This window comes from Neofelis nebulosa, chromosome 9, assembly GCF_028018385.1.
Source record: "Neofelis nebulosa isolate mNeoNeb1 chromosome 9, mNeoNeb1.pri, whole genome shotgun sequence".
NCBI lineage: Eukaryota > Metazoa > Chordata > Mammalia > Carnivora > Felidae > Neofelis > Neofelis nebulosa.
The window spans coordinates 135,760,934-135,774,672 of NC_080790.1; the positions used below are offsets into that span (position 1 = coordinate 135,760,934).

Below are 13,739 nucleotides of genomic sequence, written 5' to 3' on the forward strand. Positions count from 1 at the left end.
TGCCCTCCTCCCTGCCCACCACCCACTTCCCCCTCTCCCCCACCCCCCCTCCGTCAACCCTCAGTGTGTGCTCAGTATCTAAGAGTCTCTTAAGGTTTGCCTCCCTCCCTCTGTTTGAAACTATTTTTCCCCCTTCCCCTCCCCCATGGCCTTCTGTTAAATTTCTCAAGTTCCCCACGAGTGAAAACATAATGGTCTCTGTCTTTCTCTGCCTGGCTTATTTCACTCAGCATAATACCATCCGGTTCCACCCACGTTGCTACAAATGGCCGGATTTCATTCTTTCTCACTGCCAAGTAGTATATTCCATGGTAGATATAAACCACATCTTCTTTATCCGTTCGTTGGATAATAAATAAATAAAGTTGATGGACATTTAGGCTCCATACTTTGGCTATTGTTGAAAGCGCTGCTATAAACATTGGGGTCCAAGGGCCCCTGTGCGTCAGCACTCCTGCATCCCTTGGGACAATTCCTAGCAGTGCTGCGGCTGCGTCATAGGGTGGGTCTAGTTTTAATTTTCTGAGGCACCTGCACACTGTTTTCCAGAGCGGCCGCACCAGTTTGCATTCCCACCAACAGGGCAAGAGGGTTTCCGTTTCTCCACATCCTTGCCAACGTGTGTCGTTTCCCGAGTTGTTCATTTTAGCCACTCTGACCGGCGTGAGGTGGTCTCTCAGTGTGGTTTTGATTCGTATGTCCCCGATGAGGAGCGACGTTGAGCGTCTTTCCGTGTGCCTGTTGGCCATCGTCTATTCGAGTCCGAAGGGAAATTTTAATCCTCTACAGAAAAGGAGCAAAGCTGAACTATCTAGTAGGGATACCGTGAGACACAGGTGGCTATTTAAATGTAGCCTGGTGAAAATTAGACATACCTTACAATTCCCTTCCTCGCTGACACTGGCCACATTTCAAGAGCGCAACAACATGCTAGGCGAGCGCATGCAGAATGTCTCCATCGTCGCAGAAAGTTCTGTCGTTTCCTGAATCAGGAGCTAAATTTTCCAAGAACTCAAAGAAAAATGTGTCCCTGGCCCCACATGAAAAATTCAACCTTCCGTCGCTATTTGGGTTACTTAAGTCTAAGGACAAAACCTTAAGTTCTGGGTCTGTGTGAGGAAGGTTCTAGAACCCTAGGAAAAAATTCAGGGTGGGATATGTGTGTATGCTAATAGAAAGGACCAGAACCCTAAGGCTCCCATCCTATAAGTTCTAGAACTCTAAGAAAATAATCTAGAGCTAATAGAAAGGACCAGAACCCTAAGGCTCCCATCCTATAAGTTCTAGAACTCTAAGAAAATAATCTAGAGCTCTTAAAATAGAGAATGTTTCAATTTCATTTCACTTGCCTGATGAAATGACGATGATCACGTTAAGATGTCTTTGGGGACTAGTAAAAACCCAGCATTGCTAGTTCCTGGGCACAAGTGTCTGAATTGGCTTTTGGATGGCCAAATCCAAACGGCCAAGATCTGAAGATATATTGCAATATATTTCCATGAGGAAGGAAAATAAAGATCAGAACAGGACACAGTTAGAATTACATTTCGTCGCTTTTAACAGAGAACTCAGATAAACGACTTAAATAAGGTAGGTCTGTTTCCTTTTCATTTAAAAGTCCTGGCGACAGCAGGCCAGGACGGCCTGGGAACCCAGGCTCCTTCTGGTTTTCTGCTTTTCATTCTTAACGTGAGGCTTCCAGCTTTACTTCTCCTCATGGTCTAAAATGGCTGCTGGAGCTCCAGCCATCGTGACTTATTCTAGGCAGGAGGAAGGAACAAGGGGGCTGCACTGAGGAAAAGGACATGCTTCTTAGTTGAGTCTGCCTGCCTGCTTTTAAGAAGCCAACCGAGCAGCCCCATGTGATAATTTTCCCTGATATCTATCTCACGGGCCATTTCTACCTTCAGGAAGTCCGGAAATAAAGTCATTGGGCTGGGCACATGACCACTCAGTATAAAAGCAGGGTTCTTCTAAGAAGGAAGGAGAAAGGGAAGGAGAGGGAAGGAGGGAGGGAGGCGGGAGGGAAGGAAAGAAGGAGAGCTGATATCGGGTGGGCACCCAGCTGTCCCAGTCCCACGTGGTACAGGGTAGAGCCACGTGGCCCCCAAACACCGAGGAGCAGATTGGAAATTCGGTGGGCTCCCTGGCGGTGGAGGGCCTGCCGACAATAGGGAGGGGACTGTGGCAAACAGGAGACGCCCCGCCCTGTCTCCCGGAGGGATCTGCCATTCAGCTCTGACTGATGGAACCAGGCCTACTGCTCCCAGTTTCTGGTTTTCCTCTAAGAAGCATCAAGAAATCTAGATTGTGGGGGCACCTGGGGAGTTCGGTGGGTTACGCGTCCGACTTCGGCTCAGGTCATGATCTCGCGGTTCGTGGGTTCGAGCCCCGCGTTGGGCTCTGTGCTGACAGCTCGGAGCCCGGGGCCTGCTTTGGACTCTGTGTCTCCCTCCTTCTCTGCTCCTCCCCTGTTCTCTCTCTCTCTCTCTCTCTCAAACATAAATAAACGTTAAAAGATTTAAAAATTAAAAAACAAAAAGAAATCTAGGTTGCAGTGTCACCCCTAATTTCTAAAGATTGAATTTGCCACTATTTAAAAACAATATTTTTTAACCACGTATGGTATGTTTTGACCCAGGGGAGACTGTTAAGTTTTTATTCTCTGATTATAGAGAAGAAAATACAAGAACCCCATCCCGCGGAACGATCTAATGAAATGTGTGTAGCCGTGATTAAGGGGGAGGGGAGGAGCGAATGACACAGAAGCAAATCCCCGGGGTGGGTGATGTTTGCGGCTTTGGGTGCCCACAGTGGCGGCTGGGTGAGGGTCCCCGGGGCCGCCTCGCAGAACCGGGCGCCCAAGCCACACAGCGTGGTGAGCAGGGTGGGGGGCGCCGTGGCCCTCTGGTTCGGCCTCGTCTATGTTGCAAGCTCCAGGGTTTCAAAGTCTCCCCACCTCCCAGACGCGCTGGGGCCAAGCCTTGGGGAGAGGGCTGTGCCGCGGGGGGTACATCACATCACTGTGTGTGCGCCGCGGGGGAAGGCAAAACCCCATCAAGTCCGAGCCTGCTTCCCCGCAGAGGCTGAGCCTCTCCTCCCAGATTCTGGGTGGATTCCTCTGGGGATGAGCCAGGCTGCAAACCGGGGGTCCCGGATCTCCAGGCTCGCGTTACGCGCAGCAGCTGAATTCAGGGAAAGGGGGTTCTAGGCCTCGCTCTGCTTCTCCGGCCGTTCCCAGGCAAGGCCACCAACGTATCAGGCACCACACCAGCGTCTCGGCTCGCCGCTTCGCCACCAGCTAAATGCCAGTTGCAGACATAACCATTCTGTTGTGAGCGCACAGAGCGTTGGGGATAAATAACGCTTCTTGGTTCCAGCTTCCGGCCAGCGCGAAGGCAGCTGTGAGCCCTCAACAGAGGGTCCCTGTCCGCCCTGCCTGGGGTGTGGACTTAGCCTCTTTGTGTCATCGCGTGAGCTCCCAAGAAGGAATTGTAGGCCGCTCTCCACCCAACTGTCCCCGTTTGCCCGGGACTCAGGGGATTCCCGGGATGTGGGGCTTTCCGCTTTCAACTGGGATGAGCTGGTCACCCCGTCTCTGCCATGGCTTCCCTCGGCGGCCTCCACGTCCCTTGCCAGCGATGAAACGGGAAGCCTGTAACTCCCACGCGTGTTCGAAGCTGCAGGTATCTTCCAGGGAGGCCGAAAACAGGCCCGAGTTCTCAGGAAGGCTGATTCTCTCAGGATCACCCCAACCTACAGAGAAGCACACGCCATAACGGGGCAGGAACGGAAAACAAAGTCGGTAACATCGTGGGAGAATCTCACTTGAGAGATTTTTTTTTTTTTAAGCGATCTTTGTTCAAGATCCAGTCAGAGAGATAAAGACCAGTCCCCACCGTGCTGGGTTTCCCTCTTGTTCATGGCACAGGTACAAGGTGCTGTAAAGCGTGGTCCCGTGTTTGCTTACACACAGAGCCGGACGAGGGATGTATGTTGGGCGTGCGTGAGTCCTGGGGAGCAGGGCCGTGCCCACGCTGTTAGCAGAGGGCCCTCTCGGCGGCGGGACGGGGAACGTGGGTGAGGCAGGCCTTTGGTTTAGACTGTCCTGTGTTGCTTGACTTTTGAGAGTTAATACCTGCAAGGCTTTAAAAGAGAACTACAGGGTTTTTGTTTTGTTTTTTTGTTTTTAGGGAGAGAGAGAACGCGACTGGGGGAGACGGACAGAAAAGAGAGGGAGAGAGAATCCCAAGGAGGCTTCATACGCAGTGCGGAGCCTGACTTGGGGCTCCGTCCCACGACTCTGGGATCAGGACCCGAGCCGGAATCAAGAGTCCGACGGCCGTGTTCCTTCCTCTAGGGGAACTCCCTGGTGCAAAATAGGACACATCTCGTACACCTTTTCGAGAACAAATCCCTCGTGTAATTAATTCAGCCTGTAATTATCCACCAATCTTTAGAAATGTAATTTGTAGTTTCCCTGCAATACTCGTTTCGAAGCTGACTTCTGATGTGGGCTAAATTATATCGGAACCAATTTTTACTACTTGGAGACTCAGGATAAACCAGGCTTCACTTGTGATTGATTTAAGTCTACTGTCATTTCCATACTTATTACTTAATCGCAGCTGGTATTCAGCCGAGGTACAAACCAGACCCCGCAAAAGGGGCTCCGAAGAGCGAATTCTCTTAAAGCCTCAGAGCCACCTTCTGGCGGCTGGAGAGACACGTCTACTCTGTTCCAGTTTTGCTTTACCTTTCAGTCGTGATTCATCTTCCACCCTGGGGTTGACTGTGCTACAGGACAGGCTTCATCCGCTGGGGTCGTTTTGAAACGTCTGGCTTTCACCAGGATCCCCTGTGCACGAGTAAAAGAATGAGAATTTCTTAAAAGAGCCGCGGGGTTGTGACCGCTCTGCCGACCCGGCGGGTCTGACATCCCCTCGGCTGCTCGAGTTGTAGGACAAAAGATGCCGGGCTTCTCCTTGGCGCTCTGCGATCTCGGTAGCTCGGGAGCCCGTCCTGGCTGTTGGGAGTATGAGGGTGATGCCGGGAGATGCCAACTCCCCGTGCAAAGATGATAAAGGGAACCGCTCTTAGGAAGGAGGCAGGGGGCAGGGGGCGGCGGGTGAGCAGGGGTGACATCCCTAACTCTGCCTCCTCCCCGGAGCTCCAGACTTGAGCGGGCTGTCTTACTGACCCAGGAGGGAGCGTGGGACACAGAGCTGAGTCCTGCTTCCCAGCCTGTCAGGGCACATAGGCCCATTCCGCAGGCAAAGGAGAGTCAGGTGAGCACTTTGCGCCTGTTTGGCACAACCCTGAACTGGCAAGGCGCTGGGACCCCGTCTCCTCCCCCCTGACTCCCCCTAGTCTCAGACTGAGCAGACACGGGAGTCCCTTACCCTTTGTTTCTGAGTAAAGACGCTGGGGTGGGGGGGGGTGTTTCCTGTATACCCCACCTGTAGACACCTCCCCAGAGGAGCACCTAAACCAAAGCTTCCTACCCAAATGTTTCCTTAGGCTCTTGCTCCAAAGGGACAGCTGCAAGCCGGGGGCGGGGAGGAGCAGGGGGGGACCCCTGGCCGCAGAGTTCCCAGGGCGGGTCTGCCTAAGACACAGGCGGGCCAGGAAATCAGGGGCAGACTCTGCGGAGATCCGGGACGGTGGCTCGAGTGCCTGAGAATCATGGGGCCAGGCACCAGCCATCCCCAACCTTCCAGCCCTAGCTGGAAGCTTCCTTCGCACTCTGCTGTAAACCGCCCCTTCCCTACAAATGAAATGAAGACAGTTGTTCCAGAGCCAAAACAAATAAACCTCAAAAAAAAAAAAAAAAAAAAAAAAACCCAACACACACACACACACACACACACACACACACACACACTTCCTCTCTGTCTAAAAATACAGACCGCCGTATTTTGATGGTAACTTTACCGGGCAGGAGTTCTCAACCCATTCAGATTAGAAGTGGGGGAGGAGAGCAGGGAGCGGAAAAAGTTCTCATGCTCGGGGCTCCATGCGGAAGGAACGGAATCAGAATTTCTGGACATTTTAATCAAATTGTTTTTGGAAAGCTCTCCAGGCGAGCGTCCCGTGCAAGCCAGAGCAGCAAAGAAGACAAAGCAAATGCAACGGGGGGCAGAAAGGGATTGGGCACCCGGTAAGTTTCTCCGGTTCCGAATGGCCCCCCATAATAATAAAGAAGCCCCAGGCGGCTGAGGGATAGAAAAACCGCCTCCAAATTCGTGGGGGGGGGGGGGGGGGGGGGGAGGGGAAGCCCAGCCAAGGGGGTTTGGCATTCCTGTAGCCCCCTCTGCTGGCCACGAAAATGAGTCACTTCTCTGCTGAAAGGGACCCTGCAAGGCAGCCTCCAGCCTGACTCCTACTGGGGACGCGGCTCCTCAGATGCTGGAGTCCGTGGACTAGGGAAACTTACAAAGCAAACTCCAAAGACATTGAGGGCTGAGGGTCAGGCCAACCTTTTGTTTTGCAATCACATCTACCAACACCATTGTTTCAGAAAAGAGAAGACATTTCCCCCGCCAAGATGTAAAAGGAAAGCAATTGCAGGAGAGATCATATTTAGCCTTTAGGCGCAAACGTAGCTTTTAGAAAAGCCTCGCTGCATTTTCTGTATATTTCTTGGCTTGCTGCCAGCCAGTGCATTCTCAGCTTGGACCTGCGTTTGGGGAGCCTTGACGGAAGTGAGAGATTTTAATCAAGAAAGTCCTCTCTGGGGGCGCCTGGGGGGCTCAGCCGGTTGAGCGTCCGACTTCGGCTCAGGTCATGATCAAGCCCCACGTCGGACTCTGTGCTGACAGCTCAGAGCCTGCTTTGGATCCTGCTTTGGATCCTCTGTCCCCCTCTCTCTCTGCCTGTCCTCTGCTTGCACAGACTTTCTCTCTCTCCCTCTCTCTCTCTCAAAAATAAATAACCATGAAAAAATTAAAAAAAAAAAAAAAGAAATTACTCTTTGGTCATTGTTATCAAGTAATGTTGTAATCAGGGCTAGTAGCAGCACGTGACCAGGGGGACACCCAGGGCCCTGTGCTCCGAAGGACCCTGCATTTCGATTAATGCTCTCCTTTTTTTCTTTTTTTTTTTTTTTTTTAAAGTTTATTGATTTTGAGAGAGAGAGAGGATGGGAGAGGGGCAGAGAAAGAGGGAGAGAGGGAATCCCAAGAAGTCACCACACTGTCGGTGCAGAGCCCGACGCAGGGCTCATCTCACAAGCCGTGAGATCATGACCTGAGCCAAGATCAGGAATCGGACACTTAACCACCTGAGCCCCCCGGGTGCCCCAGTTTAATGCTCTCCTGTCGTCGTCTTGAAATTCCTGGCAATTTTTGAACTAGGACCTCTGCAGTTTCATTTTGCATGGTGTGCTGCAAGTTATGTAGCCCGTCCCGACCTTAACTGGTAAGTCCGTGTGAACGCATGGCTTTCGGTTATTCGGGAAATCCTGATTGAGCCCCTACCAGTGCCGGGCACCGAGGGGACAGCGATGCACAAAACGGAGGGTGCCTGCCGTCAGAAAGCCGCCTTTCTATTCCAGGCGCGCTGCGAACGTTTACAATGGCAAGAGCAATGAATAAGATCTGAGAAGACTGTGGCTCTCTGAAGGACGTTTCTGGAGGATGGAAAATGGGGAAAAGGGGAGGCAAGTGCCAGGGGGCGGAGGCCTGGGAAGGCTTCTGGGAGGAGGTGACGCTGGGGCTGGGGCCCCAAGAAGGGAGCCGTCAAAGTACGGAGCAAAGGTATCCCAAGGGAGGGAGGGTCTTCTGAAGGCTCTGAGGGAACAGATGGGTTGAATTGGAAGGAGATGTGGAGGGGGAGAAGGACTCCAGATGATTCCCAGTCTCCCAGCTTCAATAACAACGACAGGAACATCATTTGTGCTGAGATCTGGTGTGCATAGGGAAAGGGATGTGCGGGTATGGGGGAGAAAACGTCACCAGAATATTCTGTTTCAGTCAAATAGATGGGCCCCTTCCCACCAGTAATGGTCTTCTCGGCCGGGGGGGGGGGGGTGGCTGGGGGAAGACCCCACTCTGGTGACACTATCAGTCACCTACGAAGCCTGCTGGAGAAAACGCAGGATGTAGTTGAGTTTCATCGCAACTGCACATAATGCTTTAGTGTAAGTGCATCCCAAACATCACACGGGATATACTTATCCCAAAATTTATCTGTGGTTTCTCTGAATTCAAATTTAATGGCTCATTTTTTACATTTTTTTATAGTTTGTTTATGCTAAATCTGGAACCCTGTCACCTTACCTCTTTCCTTTTTGGTTCAGTTATCTGAAAACCATAGTCTTCTCAGGAAGCTTAGTCCCAAGGGGGAGACCTGATTGGTCCACGGCAGTCATGGTAATTCCATTTCTTCCCAGTGATTGGTTTAGGAAACAGCAGGTGACACAGTTCTGGCCAATGAGAGATGAGAGGCAGTCTGGAGGTTGGGGGGCTTTGAGGGAAGTTTGTCTCCATTCCGGAACAGGCTCCTGACAGAGACGTTGCTCTCCTTCTTCGAGTGTGGGGGATGAGGCTGTTGCGTGTGGAGCTCCAGCAGCCACCTTGCAACCATGAGGGAACGAGCCCAGGGATGAAGGCAAGACGGCAGGGGAGAAAGACGTGTCCCTAATGGTGTCCCCGAGCCTCCAAATCTGCCAGCCCTGGAGCCGCTGCCTCCTTTTCCGGCTTCTGGTTAGTGAAGTAAAACATGTCTTATATCGGAGACAATGGAGGTGGCTGTTTTGTGACTTCCACGTGGCCAAGCGTATCCCAACTACTGCATCGGCCAGCCAGCAGCTTGCAGGAGCCCCGGGGCTGAGTTTTGTCGAGGGAGATACAGAACGTTTTGACCCGTCCTTGAGTAGGGTAGAGAATACACAATTAAGACTCAGCAATTAGATTACAGATTCCTGGTGCGTCGGCCTCACTCTGTGCGCACAGATCTTTGTAGAAGCCTTCTGTCTTTCCTCCCCGCTTCTCACTCCCACTGAGAGACAGTCTCTGTGATCTCTCACATTTCTGCCCACCTTCGGAGCAGAGGCACTGAGAACCTTTCTTCCAGATTATCTTTTCCAGGATGTTTGTCTGTGAACAGTCTTTGAAGACAGAGCCCGTGCCTCCCTCCAGGGCGGAGGGCAGATGTGTCTGGTGTCCGGTGAACAGACCATCACGTCTCCCTCCCAGGCGAAGGCGGGCGGGTCTGTCCAGAGCCTGTCATGGCACACTGGGGCTTCCTCAGCTGTGACACAAAGCCTCGTGCCTGCAGCATCCGCCTGGGCCCCTCTGCCTTGCTCCCACAGGCTTGGGGTGCAGGAGGACCACGCAGACACCAAGTTCGTGCAGCCCAGAGTCCTTCCCCTGTGACGCGGGAGTCCTGCGCCTTCCGCCGGCATCCGTGGGACTGTGGCGGCCTCACTTGTCAGCTCCCGAGTGGGGAAAATCTCAGACCCTTCAAGCTCTTGAAATACCCTCCTGATCCCACGGTGCCTTTCAGGACCCTTGAGCTTCTGAACGGTCACTGAATTGTCACCGAATCAACCAGGCTGGCAGGAGCTCCGTCTACTCTGAAAAAGCAGGCTCTGGGGAAACGAGAGCCTGAGAGCCTGCGCTGAGAGGCCACGTGTCGTGGTGAGTGACCAGGGGCACGATCGTCTCCCGGATCTGCCGCACGGCAGATCCATGACCTTGGTCAAGTCACTTCACGCCTCAGAGCCTCAGTTTCCTCATCTGTAGGTTGGCTGCGAAAGACAGAAGCCCTCCCGAGGTGGATTAAGGAGAGGGGCTTTCGCGGTAAGGAAGCAGGAAGGTTCCATGGACTCCACTTTGGGGAGATTCCGCCAACCCCAAGATGTCCTGGGACGTAGAGGATGCGGAGGAGCATCTTGTTCCTCTTGTTCCCTGTGGAGCTTCTGTCCTTCTGTCCCTCCCATCCCTTCTGTCCCTTCTGTCCTTCTGTCCCTCCCGCGCATCTGCTTCCTTCCTCCACCCCCCCCCCCCATCCGTGTCCACTGGGCCCCATCATGGCCACCAAAATGGCGGCCTCAGCTCGGACACTGCAGCCCGGTGCCCTGTGGGTAACCCAGCCCCTCGGGTCTCACATTCCCAGAAGAGAAGCTGACTGACCAAGTTTGGGTCCTGTGTCACCCTTGGTCCCATCCTCGTATCTTAAGGACACAGGCTGGGCTGTCCTGTCAGGTAGCGCGTGTTCCTTCAGCGGGGAGTTTAGGTGGGCAGGAAGTTACTGTTACCTCTGGAGTCACCAAGGCCACAGAGTCCGTAGATAGGTTCGCCGAGAGGTTCACGAGAAGTCCATACCCGGGGCCTGGCACACGTCAGGTGCTCAGAAGAGGGCAACGATCTGTCCGGGGCCCAGCGTGTTAGTTGCTAGTCCAGTGCCTGTGCCTTAGAAGGTCAGGCCGTGCCTGCAAGGTGTCTTTCTTCCTAGACCCCTGCTCAGCACAGCAGGTGCTGAACCGGGCGGGATGAGGCCCCAGGACTCAGCCTTGACGTCAGACCTACTTCCGAGGGCTCTGCAGGCCGAGCTGTGGGCTCCTCTCCACCTTTTCAGGATGTCGCGCGGGGGCCTGTGGGACATCTTGTCATGGTTAGTGACCACAGGCGTTTGGGGTTGTGTGTGTGCGTCCAGCCTTTTGGGCCCTTGGGGCCAGTGTTTGTTCATCGTTTAGCTTTTGGGGGAAACATTTATACGTGAGAGTTCTCTGCCCATTTCCATTTTTTTAATGTTTATTTATTTCAATTTTTTAAAGTTTGTTTATTTTGAGAGAGAGGTACAGAGAGAGAGACAGACAGAGCGAGCGGGGAAGGGACAGAGAGAGAGAGAGGGAGAGAGAATCCCAGGCGGGCTCCTCACTGTCAGGGGAAGCCCGACGCAGGGCTCGAATTCACGAACCGTGAGATCACGACCTGAGCCGAAGTCGGTCACTTAACCGACTGCGTCACCCAGGCACCCCAGCCACCCATTTCCATTTTTAAAGGTTTTCTTTAAAATCAGGAATGGGGGCATCTGAGTGGCTCAGTCAGTTAGACGTCCGACTCTTGATTTCGGCTCCGGTCACGATCCCAGGGTTATGGGATCGAGCCCCGGGTTGGGCTTCTCTCTGAGTGGGAAGGCCTGCTTAAGATTCTCTCTCCCTACCCCTCTCCTCTGCTTGTGCTCTCTCTCTCTCTCTCTCTCTAAAAGAAATAAATTTTAAAAATCAGGAATGGATGTTGAATTTTATGAAATTCCTTTTTGACCTCGATCACAACGGTGATATAGTTTTGTTCCTTAACTGACTAATGTGAGTTGTACTAATGGGTTTCTTCCCATGGAAGCATTCTTGCACTTCTGGAAGGCATCCCACTGTCATTCTCCTGTACTCTTTGGAACGAAAGGACCCTTTTTCATTCTTGTCTAACTCATTAAAGTTTCCTTGGGTTTTATTGGTAATGAAAACTTAATATGAAAAACCCGTCACTGTTCTTTATCTTTCATTATAAAAAGCATTTTTTTTTTAAAGTAGGACCGTGCCATAACATGGATCCACAGTGAACATTCTTTGCTCAATGGCCGACACCTTCCCAGGCAGAATGCGGCACTCGGTCTCATCTCCTGTCCCTGGCTGTTCTCTCCGGGGATGTTTCTTTTTCCTGCGGCCCTTTTGGTGTAGATGTTCCCCGGGACTTTGTCCTCAGATCCCTTCTCTTCTCCCTCTGCCCTGCTCCCGGTGGCTGTCACTTGGAAGACTTACAGACCCAGCCTCCTTTCCTTCTTGAGCTGCCGGAGATCCCATCCCCCACCCCACCCCCACCCCGTGGAATTGGTGTGTCCCACCCCGCCCCCGCCCAGGGAAGCTCCTGACCCCCAGTCCACGGCCTCAGACTGGGGGCAGGGAGCACAATGTCTAGGACGATGGGGGAGGGGGTGGGGGGGAGGTCCCAGCAAGCTGGTCTTTAGGAAATACACCCCCAAAGGTGATTCTTTGTGTGTTTCCTTCAAAACAGATGCAATCAGTTCACAGAGGAAAACCACATTTTGTTTAGTCTTTTCCTGGCCCAGATGCCTGATATTTAATAAACCCTGGAGCCAGCCCCGAGGGGGACTGGCTTTTATGGGCTCTGGGGCGCTGCAAGCTGCCCCCAGGCCGGGGAGGGGGGGAGGCTTGACCTGGGGCGGCTGATGGGAGTTTTCCTCCCGGCCCTCACCTCCCCTGATGTGACCACCTCCTTTTCCACCAGATGAGGACAAACACGGCCTCTCGGGGTCATTCTCCTTCCCAGGGAGGCTGTGGGGAAGCTTCTCCAGTTTAAAGGACATTCCCCCGCCCAGGGAAGACCCCAAAGGAACTCAGGGCAACCGCCGACCTCTGGTTGGCAATGTCATGGCTCAGCCAACTCGCACGTGGGGGCTTGTTAACCTGAGTGAGTTGCAGGCAGGGTAGTCATGGAGGGAGCGGCCCTCGTGTAGACGGCGCGAGGGATTTTAGGGACGTTCGCCAGTGCCTGAGTCACAGCAGGTGCCACTGAGTCCTTAAGACCGCCGGGCCCCGGGGCGCAGAGATGGACCGGACACGCTGGGCATCCCGGCCGCGGGGTCGGGGTCCAGTGCCAGAGGGGGAAATGCGGTGCCCCGGACCTTAGGTCAAAAACTGCGTTGTCACAAGACTCCTGGGTAATTCGTGCAAACGTTACAGACCGAGAGACACGCGGTCTACGGAGCTTCTGCTGTGGGACTGGATTAGGGGAGGCTGAGTCACCGCTTTCCCGGGGGCAGGGGGAACCACTGTCTTCTCGAAGGGGAAATCTGAGACCACACCAGGCGAGCCAGGCCTTCCCGCTGCCAGTGTCCCGGGGGCGAGTGATGGAGACATAGCTCGGCCTCCACCTCCCCTGTGCCTCCACAGCTGCCTCCCCCAGCCCTGGTGCCCTCACCACGGCCTCGCTCGCCAGGGCCTCCAGGCAAAGAGCCGGGACTCAGTGACCGGAGCTGGGGGGATCCTGGGGCCGGGTCACGCCGCCCACAGTCCCCAGAGCCGTCTGCAACCATCCGGGCTTTCTCTTCCCCACTAATCGCAGAGACAAAGCCACGGGTGAGGCTTAACTTCCTTCTTGCTCAGCCTCCCACGATGGGCTCCAGGAGGCCGGGGGGGGGGGGGGGGGGAGGGGGGCGGGCAGGGGGCTCACAGGAAGGAGAAAGGGTTGGTCCCGGCTTGGGTGTGGGTGTTCCTGGGTCCTTGCTGGAGACCAACATCTCTTTGTCAAACAGCAGTGGGGTCCCGGGGAAAGCCATCCCGTGGGGGCGCCGAGATCTAGTAACAGCCAGCGCTCAGGCCTCCAACTTAGTAAGACAGTTACTGTAATTACATACGTTTAAGGAAACGTCTCCTCCTACCGCTCATCGCAACAGTTTTGCGTCCTCCCCACATGCCTGGCGTGTGCAAGGCACTGGCCGTATTTACGCAAAAAGCATAAAGCTTTGGCTCAGAGGCTCCCTCCACCCCAGCTGCGAATTCAGCGGCTGTGAGAACTCGCCCTCATCTGCCCTGTTCTCTGTGCCTTCTCCTCCTCCCTCCTCCTCCTCCTCCTCCTCCTCCTCCTCCTCCTCCTCCTCCTTCGTAGCTCCAGGAGATTTACAGCATTAGTGTAAACATCCAGCAACAGGACAGTGGATCATCACACTGTGCTGGGCCACACGCTGGACGCTCGGGAATAAAAACCAACAACCCC

The 13,739-nt window shown here is 53.8% G+C and overlaps 1 long non-coding RNA gene across 1 annotated transcript; it reads left to right on the top strand.

The window, feature by feature from the left end:
* Positions 1-1,312: 1,312 nt before the first annotated feature.
* On the top strand, positions 1,313-4,586 carry LOC131486274 (uncharacterized). Its single transcript, XR_009249281.1, has 2 exons — positions 1,313-1,590; positions 4,194-4,586. It is a non-coding gene; the product is annotated as an uncharacterized LOC131486274 (long non-coding RNA).
* The last annotated feature ends 9,153 nt before the right edge of the window (positions 4,587-13,739 follow it).